The sequence below is a fragment of the Chanodichthys erythropterus genome, chromosome 15, assembly GCF_024489055.1.
Source record: "Chanodichthys erythropterus isolate Z2021 chromosome 15, ASM2448905v1, whole genome shotgun sequence".
Lineage (NCBI taxonomy): Eukaryota > Metazoa > Chordata > Actinopteri > Cypriniformes > Xenocyprididae > Chanodichthys > Chanodichthys erythropterus.
The window spans coordinates 29,345,157-29,360,031 of NC_090235.1; positions in this window are offsets into that span (position 1 = coordinate 29,345,157).

The window sequence follows — 14,875 nt, forward strand, 5'->3', positions numbered from 1 at the left end:
ACACGCGATCCGAATCATGATTCGACGCCCTGAAGCTTAATGAAGCAGTGTTTTGAAGTCGGCCATCACTATATAAGTCGTTATTTTGTAATGATGGGCAAAGCGAGGCTTCGTGAAACACTGAAGCAGTTCAATCAAATGTGCCGTGATGATTCGAGGCTTCGAAACAATCTGACACTTGATTCCACGGTGACCCCTAGTGGTCAAAAGAGTGTAAATGCAACAAAACTCAAACTAAACATGCAGTAAAAAATTGAAAAAATGAAAAAATTTGTTCTGTTGTAAACAATTTTGTGCTGTAAAAGTTATTTATTTATTGGTGATGGTAGGGCACATTAGTCATGTACACAACATATAGTAGGCTAAATGATTGTTCATAAGTGGTCAAACATGTAGATTATACATTTAAACCATTAAAAATATGTTGCAAAAGAGGTTACTTTTGTTGAATTAAGTTATTAGTGGGAGCCTGTATCTATACATCTGTATTTGTGGAACTAATGGTCACTCTTTGATTTGTTAAACAATCCAGAATGCACTAAACACCACTTCATTATAGAGAAAAAATAACAATAGAAATATATAATCATAAGCTGACCAATAAATAAATAGTAAACTAGGTGAGTAGCCTATATAATTCAGCAGCAAAAAGTATGCTAGCCTAATTCTTTAAAAAAAAAAAAAAAAAAAAAACTTTGCTCAGTAATTTTATAAATCCAAATGTTAATAAAAATTTTAAAATTACTATTTGTATTATGAAATGAAAAAAAAAAACGATTTATATTAGATTTACATGTAAAGAATTATATGTATTTATATTAATGTAAGATTAAAAGACGATATTTTAAATGTATTGTGCAGCTTTTTAATGGGGCAACAAGATATGATAGATACGAGAGAACAAAATAGGTTATTAATAATCTTTCAGTGTGCAAAACCATGATATGAAACCGTATGAAACGCTTCAAAACAGCAGCAAAAAACCGCTAATGCGCATCCCAGGTGCAGAATGATGTGCTTGAAGCAATAAGTTACAACTCGCAGTTGTGCTGCGCATTGAAAAGTTCACGGCACAAAGAGAATTCCTGTGTTTATATTTGCATCTAACAGTTTATTAATCATTTGTTTCTTCTCACTTTTAATTCCAGTTATTGTGCGTGTGACGCCAATTCATAGTCCTTGTGTTGTGCGATCTAACAGACATCCTGTAGCCAGTATAATAACATCGTTCATAAACGGTAATAAACTCCTGCAAGATCATTTTATGCAAATCCACAGCCCTTTACCTACATAGCAAGCATTATAATGGGAATAACATCATATTGGAGAGTTTTACCGTGCTGACGACGCGCTCTTTGAGTGCTGATTGACAGCCGTAGGTAGCTGAGGGAAGACGAGTTTCTGACCATGAACTTAACGATGCATACTCCCTCACATGAAGCTATGGAATGGCTTCAGATAATTTTGAATATAGTGCACGAAAACTTAATTGGTGCTAGTTTTTGTGCGCGTACTTATTTTGCTCTATGACTCCCACTTCTGCTATAAAAGAGCGCAATAATCAGACGGTTATTTAAATATCGCGACAAGCCTAATTTCCGTTTCATTTTGTTTCATTTTGAGACTGTGGCGGGACAAATTAGAATGTGGGCCGCCACAGTCTAGTCAATGTATGGGAAACGCTGTATGTATATATATATATATATATATATATATATATATATATATATATATATATATATATATATATATATAAAATCAACATTTTTATTTTAAATGAGTATAGTTTTTATATATCTCCATTTTAATTCGATTGTGCTGTTTGCAATGCTTTATGGGATTGTAGTTCTTTCTATCACCAAAGTACACAGGCTTGCACCTTTGTATTTTTATCTGATTTTTTAAATACTTTTTTTGCTTCAAATCAAACTTTGTAATGTTGTGATTCTCCCCTTAGCTGGTTGGTTTAGTTCATGGCTTAAACCACTTTTAACCAAGACTTTTTTGTAATCACTATGGGAGAAATGAATGGAAAAAATACTTTCTGTTACCAGCCCCGCTGAAAAAGTGGACAGGCACTAATGCACTCTATTGGGAGATACCAGGGTCTATGCCTCTAACATTGGTGACAGCTTAACGGCTAACTTGGATCATGTGTGCCCTGATAACCAATCACATTACAGCCTTGACGTCATTGAATTTCATTCAGTTGTGCGACAGTCAATCATTGTTTGTGGATACCATAGAAATGAATGAGAAGTGCTGGAATCATTCCTGTCGTGTAATTGTCTGTGACTTCTCTTATAAATATCAAAAAATAGATCAATCCAAAATGAATGTTTAAGAGCAAACATGTTTAGCCGATGGGCTGTCGATTCATTAAATGATAAGCCATTTTCCAACAATAGCTGTTTATTCAGTGTATCGAAGCCTCTCCTTCATTGACATCCATTAAAAAACATGGCCTCTGGTCTCCTTCCCTGCATACCACAGCATTACCAGGCAGGCATAATGCTTTTTTTTGATAACCTTGCAGGCTTGCCGTCAAATGGCTTTGTTTAAGGTGTTGACTTGAAGCACCGCCTTGTAGACCAATCGGTGTATGACATCAAAGTACAACAAGAGCAATTCGAAAGCATACAGAGCTTTATTTGCTTTAATTACAAAACGTTGTGAACACAGCTACAAAACAACCCACAGCAACAGTGTAAAAGTAGCGGGGAAATGAAAAGGTTTATTGAAACTTATAGACAAAATTAAAAAAAAAAAAAAAAAAAAAGGTTCAGGCCTTTATGTTTTGTATCATATATATGATACATCAGGCTTCTCACTACTAATATTACTATAGTATATTAGTAGTGAGAGCATTGAGCTTATACTCAAGGAGGACAAAAAACACCTACATTTTATTAATAGGCCCAAAATTGAGCAAAAATAAGCAATTTGGTGAAGTTATTTATATGGCCAAAAAGTAATGTGAAATTCTGATAGCTTGTAATGTAGGCCTAATTATTTTTTATAACCGAATAATAGGTAATTTAGTAGATTGTGTACAACAGGGTTTTTATTTTTTGTTTTGCAAAGTTTTGATCATGTTGATATTATAATAATGTTGATACAGTATGTTAGAGGACTTCATGTATCAAATATGATACAGTAGGCTTTATGGGGTCAATGAGTGAATGTTTATCGCTAGCTTTACTCTGTGTACAACCCTTACAAAAAGATACCATGGTAACTAGCTTCAGAAGAACATACCTTAGTAACTGCAGTTCAGTTGTTATTGAGATATACAGTAACTGGAAAGTTGCCAAAATTACAATTCATCTTAAGCTCAAGTATGTTAATGTTATGGCATATTAATATACTAATCATGGTGTATTACCATCACATAATTTTTTTGTAAAAAAAAAAAAATATATATATATATATATATATATATATATATATATATTGACAAACTAAGACTACCATGTTTAACTTTTCAGGTAAATATCCAACATTTTTGGGATAACAGAGAAAAAAAAACACAAGGAATTTGGATAGAAAGAAAGAGGAAGGGAGAGGTTAAGAGAAAAAAAACTAAAGTTGATAACAATCGCTGCTTCCTCACAGAGATGGTGTTTGGAGAAGCTCTAGACTAGAGAGATAATAGAGTCAAATACAGGACTGAGGAATTGGACTCAGGCTGATAGGGAAGAGACGAATCAAAGTCTTCGCAAAAACACCTCCAAGCAGCTCCAGCAGTAATGAACCCCTGCGAAACGGAGGTTGCTGAGCCATAAAATATGCATTGCTATTTTGAGAGGCATATTTGGAAAAAAAACCCTCAAATAATGCTGTATATGCAGATAGATTTTGCCTCCTTTCTGCACAGAAATTTGTTTAAAAATAGACTTGCCATCGTACTTCGCCATATAAGCTGTAAACAACCTTTTTTGTTCAGACAGTATGAGAACTTCCAGTACTGGCATTTACTCTTCATCAGTACTCAAAACCACAACTTCTCAATGACAAATCATCTTTAAAGGATGTGTCATCCAAAATGTTGCTTATGATGAGAATTGGAAGTGTGCACATAGGATTTGAGGTGCTGAGGTTTCGTCAATCATTAATCCGAAAACTCAGAAGCTAAAGATGAAGGTTACCTCATGCCAGGCAGATTGTTCGACTGCTCCATTTTACAGAGTATGCTGAAGCCTGCGGCTGGGAAGCAATTTATATAACTTCATTAAAATGTCCTTTCTCATCCTTCTGCCATTATGTCTATTTTTGAATGGTGTCACACAAGTGTAACCGCATTGATTATAGTTTATGGCTGCACTTGTTTCTTTAGAAAAGAGAGCAGTCCCCCCCTTTTTTTTTTTTTTTTTTAATTAATGAAATGATTTCTGTTTTGGCTCAATATGCTCCTGTCAGTTGTAATTCTTTTCTCCTCTGACAGTGGACCTTGCTTAATGAACCAGACGATGATGAGGAAGAGACTTATATGGCAACTAGGCCATATCTTCAAAGATTTATTGGAAAGCTCTTATCTATCAGTGCAGGTGCACAAAGACAAGTCTTGTGAAGTCTAGACGTGATTGCTGTGACATATAATTGCAACATATTTTTTGCTGTGGGGATAAAACACAAAGCAGCTCCTAATTAACTGATGACACCTCAATTTCATGTTCAGCAAAACCACCATCCAACCAGATATGCCATCACTGTTGTTACTCGGTATCACTGACATAAGGGGTGAAAAGAGTCAGAAAAATCGCCTCGAAAGAAATCCAATTAATTCTTCCTCATTATGCCACCAGTTCAAACGTGACAAGCAAAAGACAAAAGAGTTTCTTTAAGGAGATGTCGGGAATTTGCTTCTTTAGCTCCCTGATAAGAATTACTTATTATAGTTAACTGAAACTAAAACTAAAACCATAAAAAAATGTTAACTGAAATAAAATAAAAGATAAAAAAAAAAAAACATATTTTATTTCAGTAAGTTGCAAAGGCAACATTTCTTATTTTCATTTAGTTTAACTTTAGTTAAAAGTTTGTGATTTAGTTATTTTAGTTAAAGAATGGAAAATATACAAATAAAAACTAATTAAAAATATGAAATAGAAACTATAATGGTATCTCAATGATATTAAATTAACTCTGGCTTGTTATCATAGAGGATAAATATTGTAACTTCAGCTTAATATGCATACTGCTATAATAATTTATTATTAAACAGATGATTAGCCTTGTGTTATATCTTTGAATTGTTTATTATATATTATACTACAGTGGTATATTATATTATATTATATTATATTATATTATATTATATTATATTATATTATATTATATTATATTATATTATATTATATTATATTATATTATATTATATTATATTATATTATATTATATTATATTATATTTAATGCTTGGCAAACAATTATTTTGCGATTAATCGCATCCAAAAAAAATGTTTGTGTTTACATAATATGTGTGTGTGCTGTGTATACTTATTTTGTATATTTAAAAACACACACATACATGACATATATATATATATATATATATATATATATATATATATATATATATATATATATATATATATATATATATATTTAAGAAATATTTGCATTTATATACTGTACATATATTTAGATAATTTATATTATATATAAATATAAATATTTTTTATATAAATCTAACATTTTTTTTCTTACATATATACATGCATGTGTGTGTATTTATATATACATAATAATTATACACAGCATACACACATATATTATGTAAAAAGAAACTTTTATTTTGGATGTTTTTGCCCAGCATTAATTATGTTATGTTATGTTATGTTATGTTATGTTATGTTATGTTATGTTATGTTATGTTATGTTGGCAAGGCAATTTTATTTGTATACCACATTTCATACACAATGGTAATTCAAAGTGCTTTACATAAAGAAGAAGAATAAAAATAAAACATAAGGAATAGAAATAACTAGAAAATTATGTATTTTATTATATTATATTACAGTTTATATTAGTGCTGTACCATGATCACCTGGTTTTGTAAGAATTTTGTGTTGTGTTGATAAAGCAACGATTTCCATTATTAAACATGCTAAACAATAACCATTAATATTTTAAATATTTGGAAAATATTTGTTTCATTTTTTTTAATAACTACATTAAAAACCAGTCAGTAAACAGCTTAAAGTCTTACAAGCCTATACATCATGGCAATGGTTCCAAGTTAATTTAAAATCAGACATAACCAATATTGACTCATGATTTACTGGGGAAGTTAGTTGAGAACTCAGTAATGATTCACTGAGGGATTCTGATTCAAGTTTGTAATTCACAAGCAGGTTTGTGAATCTTTGTAAATGATTCATTAAAAAGAACCAGCCGTGATGGGGACCCAAGCAGACACAAGGAGAATTGCACCAAAATGTAAACATGGAAGCGATGTTGGCATCTATAAAGATGTTTATTACAAGCAGATGTGCAAATAAATATGGTTAGGATCAAAGATAAAATGGGTTATCAATAAAAACAGTCTAAAAACTGGAACTGTTAGGTACTAAAACAGCACAATAGTGAACAATAGTTAAAACAAGTCAATAAATACAATAAATAGGACGGACAAAACTAACACATACAGTATCTCACAGAAGTGAGTACACCCATCACATTTTTGTAAATATTTTATTATATCTTTTCATGTGACAACACTGAAGAAATGACACATTGCTACAATGTAAAGTAGTGAGTGTACAGCTTGTGTAACAGTGTAAATTTGCTGTCCCCTCTAAATAACTCAACACACAGCCATTGATGTCTAAACCGCTGGCCACAAAAGTGAGTACACCCCTAAGTGAAAATGTCCAAATTGGGCCCATGGAGCTCACCAGAGCTTCACAGGTTGCCACTGGAGTCCTCTTCCACTCCTCCATGACAACATCACAGAGCTGGTGGATGTTAGAGACCTTGCGCTCGTCCACCTTCCATTTGAGGATGCCCCACAGATGCTCAATAGGGTTTAGGTCTGGAGACATGCTTGGCCAGTCCATCACCTTTACCCTCAGCTTCTTTATCAAGGCAGTGGTCGTCTTGGAGGTGTGTTTGGGGTCGTTATCATGTTGGAATACTGCCCTGCGGCCCAGTCTCCGAAGGGAGGGGATCATGCTCTGCTCATTCATGGTTCCCTCAATGAACTGTAGCTCCCCAGTGCCGGCAGCACTCATACAGCCCCAGACCATGACACTCCCACCACCATGCTTGACTGTAGGCAAGACACATTTGTCTTTGTACTCCTTACCTGGTTGCCGCCACACACGCTTGACACCATCTGAACCAAATAAGTTTATCCAGTAATACCCTTAGTCTGCTTGTCTTCAGCAAACTGTTTGTAGGCTTTCTTGTGCATCATCTTTAGAAGAGGCTTTCTTTCTGGGACAACAGCCATGCAGACCAATTTGATGCAGTGTGTGGCGTATGGTCTGACCACTGACAGGCTGACCCCCCCCACCCCTTCAGCCTCTGCAGCAATGCTGGCAACACTCATACGTCTATTTCCCAAACAAAACCTCTGGATATGATGCTGAGCACGTGCACTCAGCTTCTTTGGCCGACCATGGCGAGGCCTGTTCTGAGTGGAACCTGTCCTGTTAAACCACTGTATGGTCTTGGCCATCGTGCTGCAGCTCAGTTTCAGGGTCTTGTCAATCTTCTTATATCCTACGCCATCTTTATGTAGAGCAGGGGTGGGGAACGTTGATCCTAGAGGGCCATTGTCCTGCAGAGTTTAGCTCCAACCCTGAAAACAAAAACACTCACCTGCCTGTAACTTAAGTAATCCTGAATACCTTGATTAGCTTCAGGTGTGTTTAATTAGGGTTGGAGCTAAACTCTGCAGGACAATGGCCCTCCAGGATCAATGTTCCCCATCCCTGATGTAGAGCAACAATTCTTTTTTCAGATCCTCAGAGAGTTCTTTGCCATGAGGTGCCATGTTGAACTTCCAGTGACCAGTATGAGAGAGTGAGATCGATAACATCAAATTTAACACACCTGCTTCCCCATTCACACCTGAGACCTTGTAACACTAACGAGTCACATGACACCAGGGAGAGAAAATGGCTAATTGGGCCCAATTTGGTCATTTTCACTTAGGGGTGTACTCACTTTTTGTGGCTAGCAGTTTAGACATTAATGGCTGTGTGTTGATTTATTTTGAGGGGACAGCAAATTTACCCTGACAAGCTGTACACTCACTACTTTACATTGTAGCAAAGTGTCATTTCTTCAGTGTTGTCACATGAAAAGATATAACAAAATATTTACAAATATGTGAGGTGTGTACTCACTTCTGTGAGATACTGTACATTTCCATAAATCCCCTACAGTTCACACTTTCTTTAAGGCCATGCCCACTCACCTAAAATAGGAAATAGGAACAGTAAGAGCACAGTAAAAACAGTGATGGAAGTCAACTTCAGTGTCTCTCCATCATACCAGAGTAATTTTTTGGTGAATCAGTAATTGTGGCTCATGCTGTGTCATGCAGGAAACACCGGCTCTTTACTCCACCTTGTAAGTTGATGTTTGTTAAAACAACATAAACTTTGCTGACTCTTGCCAATGGCAGCTAGATTTGAAATGATTGTTGCAAAAACCAACATTATTTTCCTCCCACTTTCTTTTAGCATGTTGTTCATTTCAAAACATAAACACAAATGTATGACCCATGTTAAATTGCATTAAATTACCCAATTGCAAGAAACATGTTACATCAAAACATGATGTGAAATCAGGAGGAAACATCAACTGGAGCAAACTTAATGGCATTAGGGGTTAGTGAGTGACCCAGGGAATGCAATTTGCTTCTTTTAGTTAAATTCTAAAGCAGGTGTGCTCGTCCGTGCATGTAGGCCTATTTTAAAGGAAGGTACAAAAGTTGAAGGTTGGTCAGATTTTAAATTAGATAGTGCATTAGTGCATGCAGAGCTGTAATAGGCATTAGCATTACTAGGGTACAAACCCGTGGGAAACAACCCGTGATGTTACTGACTTAAGAGAGCCTTACTATGCAAGTCTGATATTGAACAACTAATATGTGCATACAACAGAATATGCACATATACTAAAAGGCTAATATATTATCACACACATACTGAGAGTCGTTTTTTTATTCCCTGCTCCCATTCTGTCATCCCCACCCAGCAGATGTTATGCATCACTTCACAGTTACTGGAAGAAAAGCAATAAACACACTGGGAGATGTTCATATAACCAAAGGTGTCTATAACAAACAAAATTATATCCCGACAAAATGATCCGCAGTTAAAATTCCAGCTACCCGCCTCATTAACTTCATTCTGCGTTCTCCCTCCTCATGTTGTCTTGTTGGCCTGTTTAAGATCTATTTTTGGCTCGTTGTTGAGATCTTTGGAGACACCTACCTCTTTCACTTTCCAAAATGTCCTAAACCCACCAATCAAATGGTCTGATTGTTTCCAGACTTTTTTAGCTTCTGGTCAGTTTAACAATGGCTTGAACTTTTTAACTGGCTATGGAATTGGCCTCTTGACCTGTAGTTGACATTTGTATGGATCCTAAAAGATTGTCTGGCTTCATTGACCTTTTAGCTTTCACGAGGGCTTTCTGTCCATATCGAGAGGATGGTTTGTGCAGTGAATAGTAATGACCAGTAATGATTTGGTATGTGAGATTACAGGCAGATTCTGGTTTGGGCATCTTGAGATGCTTGCAGTCTGTCCTTGCAGATAAGAGGCTCTTCAGACAGATTATTACTGAGATGGAAGACTCGAGCAGGGACTGAAGTATAAAGAACATGAGAAGTTAAACTTTCAAACCCACCAGAGATGGTGCTATGACTCCCTAAATGATTTAAGGCCCCTGCTGCTGTTTTCAAGAAATAGTTCAGTCAAAATTGAACATTCTGATATCATTTACTCACCTTCATGTCCTTCCAAACCTGTTTCTTGATTTTTTTATTTATTTATTTATTTTTTTGTGAAACACTGCTATTTTTTTTAAATTAATATTTATGCATCTCTTTACAATTACAGTTCAATATATACTATTTAAAAAAATATATTATTTATGCACTCTATTCCAAGTCTTCTGAAAAATAGAATTGAGTGAGATGACTGAATTTTCTTTTTCTTTCTTTCTTTCTTTCTTTCTTTCTTTCTTTCTTTCTTTCTTTCTTTCTTTCTTTCTTTCTTTCTTTCTTTCTTTCTTTCTTTCTTTCTTTCTTTCTTTCTTTCTTTCTTTCTAACTGCATGAAATCATTTGGCAAGTGCAGTTTTCGTTCCTGTGTTGTTGATTTATTTCAAGTTTGGGAAGCTATTTTTTGCACAGTAGCTGCTTTTTTAGTTATGTCACTTATGAGCTATGATTTGCAACTTGCTGATCTGTTGTGGTAGCATTCTCATTTTAGACTGCATCTGATTGGATTAAAATTGGGGTAGTGCAGGATGATTTCATCAGTATTTTTTACAACTTATTTTCTCTTAGAGGTACGCTAGCATATACATACAGTAATTTAAAATTTACATTCACTACCATTCAAAAGCTAAAAAAATCAGTTCCCACAAAAATATTAATCAGAACAACTGTTTCCAGCATTGATAATAATAAATGTTATTTAAAATTTTAATAATAAACAATTGAAAACAGTTCTTTTAAAGGGTTAGTTCACCCAAAAATGACCTCGTCATTCCACGCCGGGAAGGAAAATTTTAACAGTGACTTTAGTACCTTTCTGGACCTTGAATGTGGTAATTATGTTGCTTTCTATGGGGGATACAAAAAAAAAAACCTCGGATTTCATCAAAAATATTTTTTTTTTGTGTTCCGTAGATGAAAGAAGGTCTTAATGGTTTGGAATGACATGAGGGTGAGTAATTAATGACAGAAATTTCATTTTTGGGTGAACTAACCCTTTAAATTGTAATAATATTTCACAACATTACTTTTTACTGTATTTTTGATCAAATAAATGCAGCCTTGGTGAGCATAAGAGACTTCTTTTAAAAACATAAAAAAATCCTACCAACCCCAAACTTTTGAGTGGTAGTGTACATTGATTATAAGACTCACATTTTGATTTCATGGGATCTTTAAATTGCAGGTGTTCTACCCAAGATAGTTGAGATACAAAACTTGTCAATGCTCAGTAGGACAACAACTTACTTGACTTGTAAGCTCTCCAATCGAAGTCTATTGATGATAATGCTACACAACATGGCAACAACAAGCTATAGAGAGATGTCACCTCTATTACTGGAGCCTAGGGATTACTGATGATGCCTCAAGCACTTGAATGAGATGAGGATCACAACGCTAAAAGAAGGTCATGCTTTAGGTTGCGCTGGTTTGCTTTGTTCATTAAATTCAGTGAGCGTATATATACTTGCATTTATATGGCTGTGGAGCTTATCAGTTGTGCACTTCTAATGAGATCATCAGCCCATTTCAGTGGACAGACTCAGTGGAGTCAAAATTCACCAGAGTGCCACAGTCTCGCACAGCCATTAGGCCAGGACTGCTTTAATGGAGGCTGTCTAACGAGGGTCTTTTGTGCTCATTTTGAACTGTGCAGTGCTTGGCATGTGTTTCATATGAACAAAAAGCCTCAGACTTGTACTCCATATGGGTTCCAAGGTGCTGAAACAGGCTTTTTAAAAAAGCATCAACCACAGATTGTAAAAGTATTTCATCTGAATGCTCCAGGCCCTTGGTGCATGGCGATTTGGCTGACAACAACAAGCAGGTGTTTTGGAGAACAATGCAAGCAAATAAGGCTGTTCGGTGTGTTACTGGAGCAAAGATGAGTATGTAAGAAGACAGTTCAAAAGTTTGGGTTTGGTAAGGTTTTTTTATTTTTACTTTACTTATTTATTTATTTATTTTATTTTTTTATTTTTTTGAAGAAATTAATACTTACCAGCTGAATAAATTATATTTTTAAATATATTCAAATAGAAAACAAATGGTTATTTTAAATTGTAACAATATTTCACAATATTAACTTCTTTCAAAACCACACAAAAAAACAGTAGAGTGTGTCCAAAGATATTTTCAGTATACATTTTACAGAGAAAATCCCCTTGAAGCAAGGAACAAGGCTCCATCAGATTTCTGGTTATTCTCAATGATCTTTAGCCGCTACAGCACATCACTCTAATATGGATGATTTACATTACAATATGGATGACCTAAATTAAAATAGTCCGTCTCAGTTACCTGTCATACGCAAAATCAAATTTGCCCTTATTTTATTCCTGTAGCTTTAGTGGGTTCTGACATCTAAGTTCTCCTGGATTGGTGATGGCACATTGACATTTCTACAGTTCAGTGCTTCAGGCCCACAAGAACAAATCTGAGTTCTCTCTGATCTGTTATCCTTATATCCTGCTATTTTTTTTATTTTGGGGAAAAATTGCATGGAATATAGACTTTATGTAGCCCCGCCCCTTTCAATGCTGCGCCTATTGTCTTTTGTCTTCCGGTTTGTATTTCCACAGTGATCTTACATATTTATGAATGAACTGCTCATTTCAAAATTTTCCCTGTCTACTGACATTTTTTAAGACATCTGCTTTAAACATTACAATCCTCATTATAACTTTCATTAACTCTACAACAAGTAAATCCACTTCACCAGCTAAATATTCTTTGACAGCGATGCCATAGATATATACAGAGCTACCGCAAAAACGGAAGTTCAAAGACGGTATTATAAAGATGGCAGCATGCTTGTTTCTCTGGCACATAAGGTCTATAGTCCTGTATTAATTCAATTCTGAATTATTCACTTCAGCTGTCTCCAGTTGAATGTGTAATCATTGTTTGCTGATTATTTCTTTTTATTATTTTTTTGCACAAGTGCACTCTCACCTCAAGTGTCTCTTGTAACAGTGTTGGTGGCCAGCAGCTATAATTACTATTTTTTCATTAATGAGGTGAAAGATGTTTCAATCATTTTATTTGAACGATCTTTCTATAGTAAGTACGGCATCGGCTTAAAGATGGCTTGAAGAATTGGGAGGTTCTCTTATCACAGAGCTCTTGACCAGCACGGCTGCTGACTCAACTGAAGCGGACAATTTATTGTCTAATTACCTCTCAAGAGTGTAATCACAGTCACTTCCTGCAGCTTCAAAAGACCTTCTGGAATAAAACACGATTACTTAGTACTTAAAGAGTGTCTTCTGAGAGAATCGCAGGTAAAAGAGAAACAGCCTGTGACAGTGATTTTAACCTTAACGTTTTCCTGGATCCTCCAGAATAATAGTCCTGTCAAGTCCTGACCTTATCCCTAATCCCTAACCATTAGCTACCTCTAAAATCAGAAGGAAATTATAGGTTGTGTGGCAGGGTGAGCAAAGACAGCTGAACTGTAAACCTAAACCTTGATAGGAATGTTATTCCAGGACTAGTCTCAGCCTCAGACGTCACACCCACGGGCCGTTGGCTGAAAGTCTGATGCATATGGCACACAAAATTGGAAACAATTTCAAAGTCGTCATCTGATTGGTTGAATTCTACAGAATTACCGGGAGACGTGTGTCACGTTCTTGCGGCTCCATTGTTGCAGTAAACTTGCTCAACATTCTAGAATGAATAATTTATTATTAGATACACGCCGGTCAGTTATTGTAGGGACATCGACTTTATATTTTCACTCCCCTAAACATGACGCAGAACAAAACAATGTTTCATTTTGTGATTGGTTGCTTTACATGTCTGTCAGACAGCCTTTGGGCAGTCCTTGGCCAATGAAAGCTGCAATAGAGTCCAGACCTTCTGCCGTCAGTCTGAAGGTCTGACTACGCAAGACTGTTCCAGGACCAACAGGGATCTTGGATCCTGTCCTTCTTGGTGACAATAGCTATTCGGTTGTTAAGTCTGACGTCACACGGCAGCGCTTTCGGGTCCTAGCGCTCTATCTCATACCATAAGAAAACAACAAATGGTGCTAATATACACACACGATGTTGTGTAATACTACAAAAAATTATAACCTTTATCTCCATATCAAAATTCCAGATGGCCAGACAATGATTCATCTTTTATAAATCGTTAAAATATTAATGTCTGTGACGCTGTGAGCATGGCGACTGTTGTATAGACTGTAAGTATTTAAAATGTTAATTTTTTTTTTTGAATTATTTATGTTTAATATGACTAAATAGTGATCATAAACGGCCGTCGATGGCATTCTCAAGTGAAATGAGTCGAGGCTTGGACCCGGAAACGGCGTTCCTTACGTCACGACTTAACAAGCGGATAAGGAAACGTTTTATTGTGCTTCCTATTTCCTCTCCTTTCTTCTCAAGCAGTCTGCCGTCTTTGGTTTGTAATTCATTAATGGTTATTGTTCTTATAAGTCTCTCCCCATAGGAAATTAAATTAGATCTCTTTAATACCTCCATTGTTTCTTCTAGACTGCAATGAGATTACATAGAGTGCAAATGGAGACTGTCTTAAGGCTGCTAGCTGCTTCAAAGATTTTACTTCTGTGAAAAAGACTGCATTGATCTTGTCTCGAACGGTGCTCAGATTTGTCAAGTCAGAAATATCAGTATAAAGTAAAACATTTTTCATCAAATTTTTCCAAGACCAAGTAATTTTATGTTCATAAAATAACATAAAATCAGAGCAACATCTAAGCAACACATATTCCTCTGGGTGTCTAATCAGTCAACACTGATAAACTCATATCACTGAACCTGACACACGTTGCATAGCAGACATTACTGCGCCTATTGGATCTCCGTCAAACACACCACTCCCTTTCCTCTCTCCTCCCTTTTCCTCTTCACTTCCCTCCACATTCTTTTGAAGACTTTCT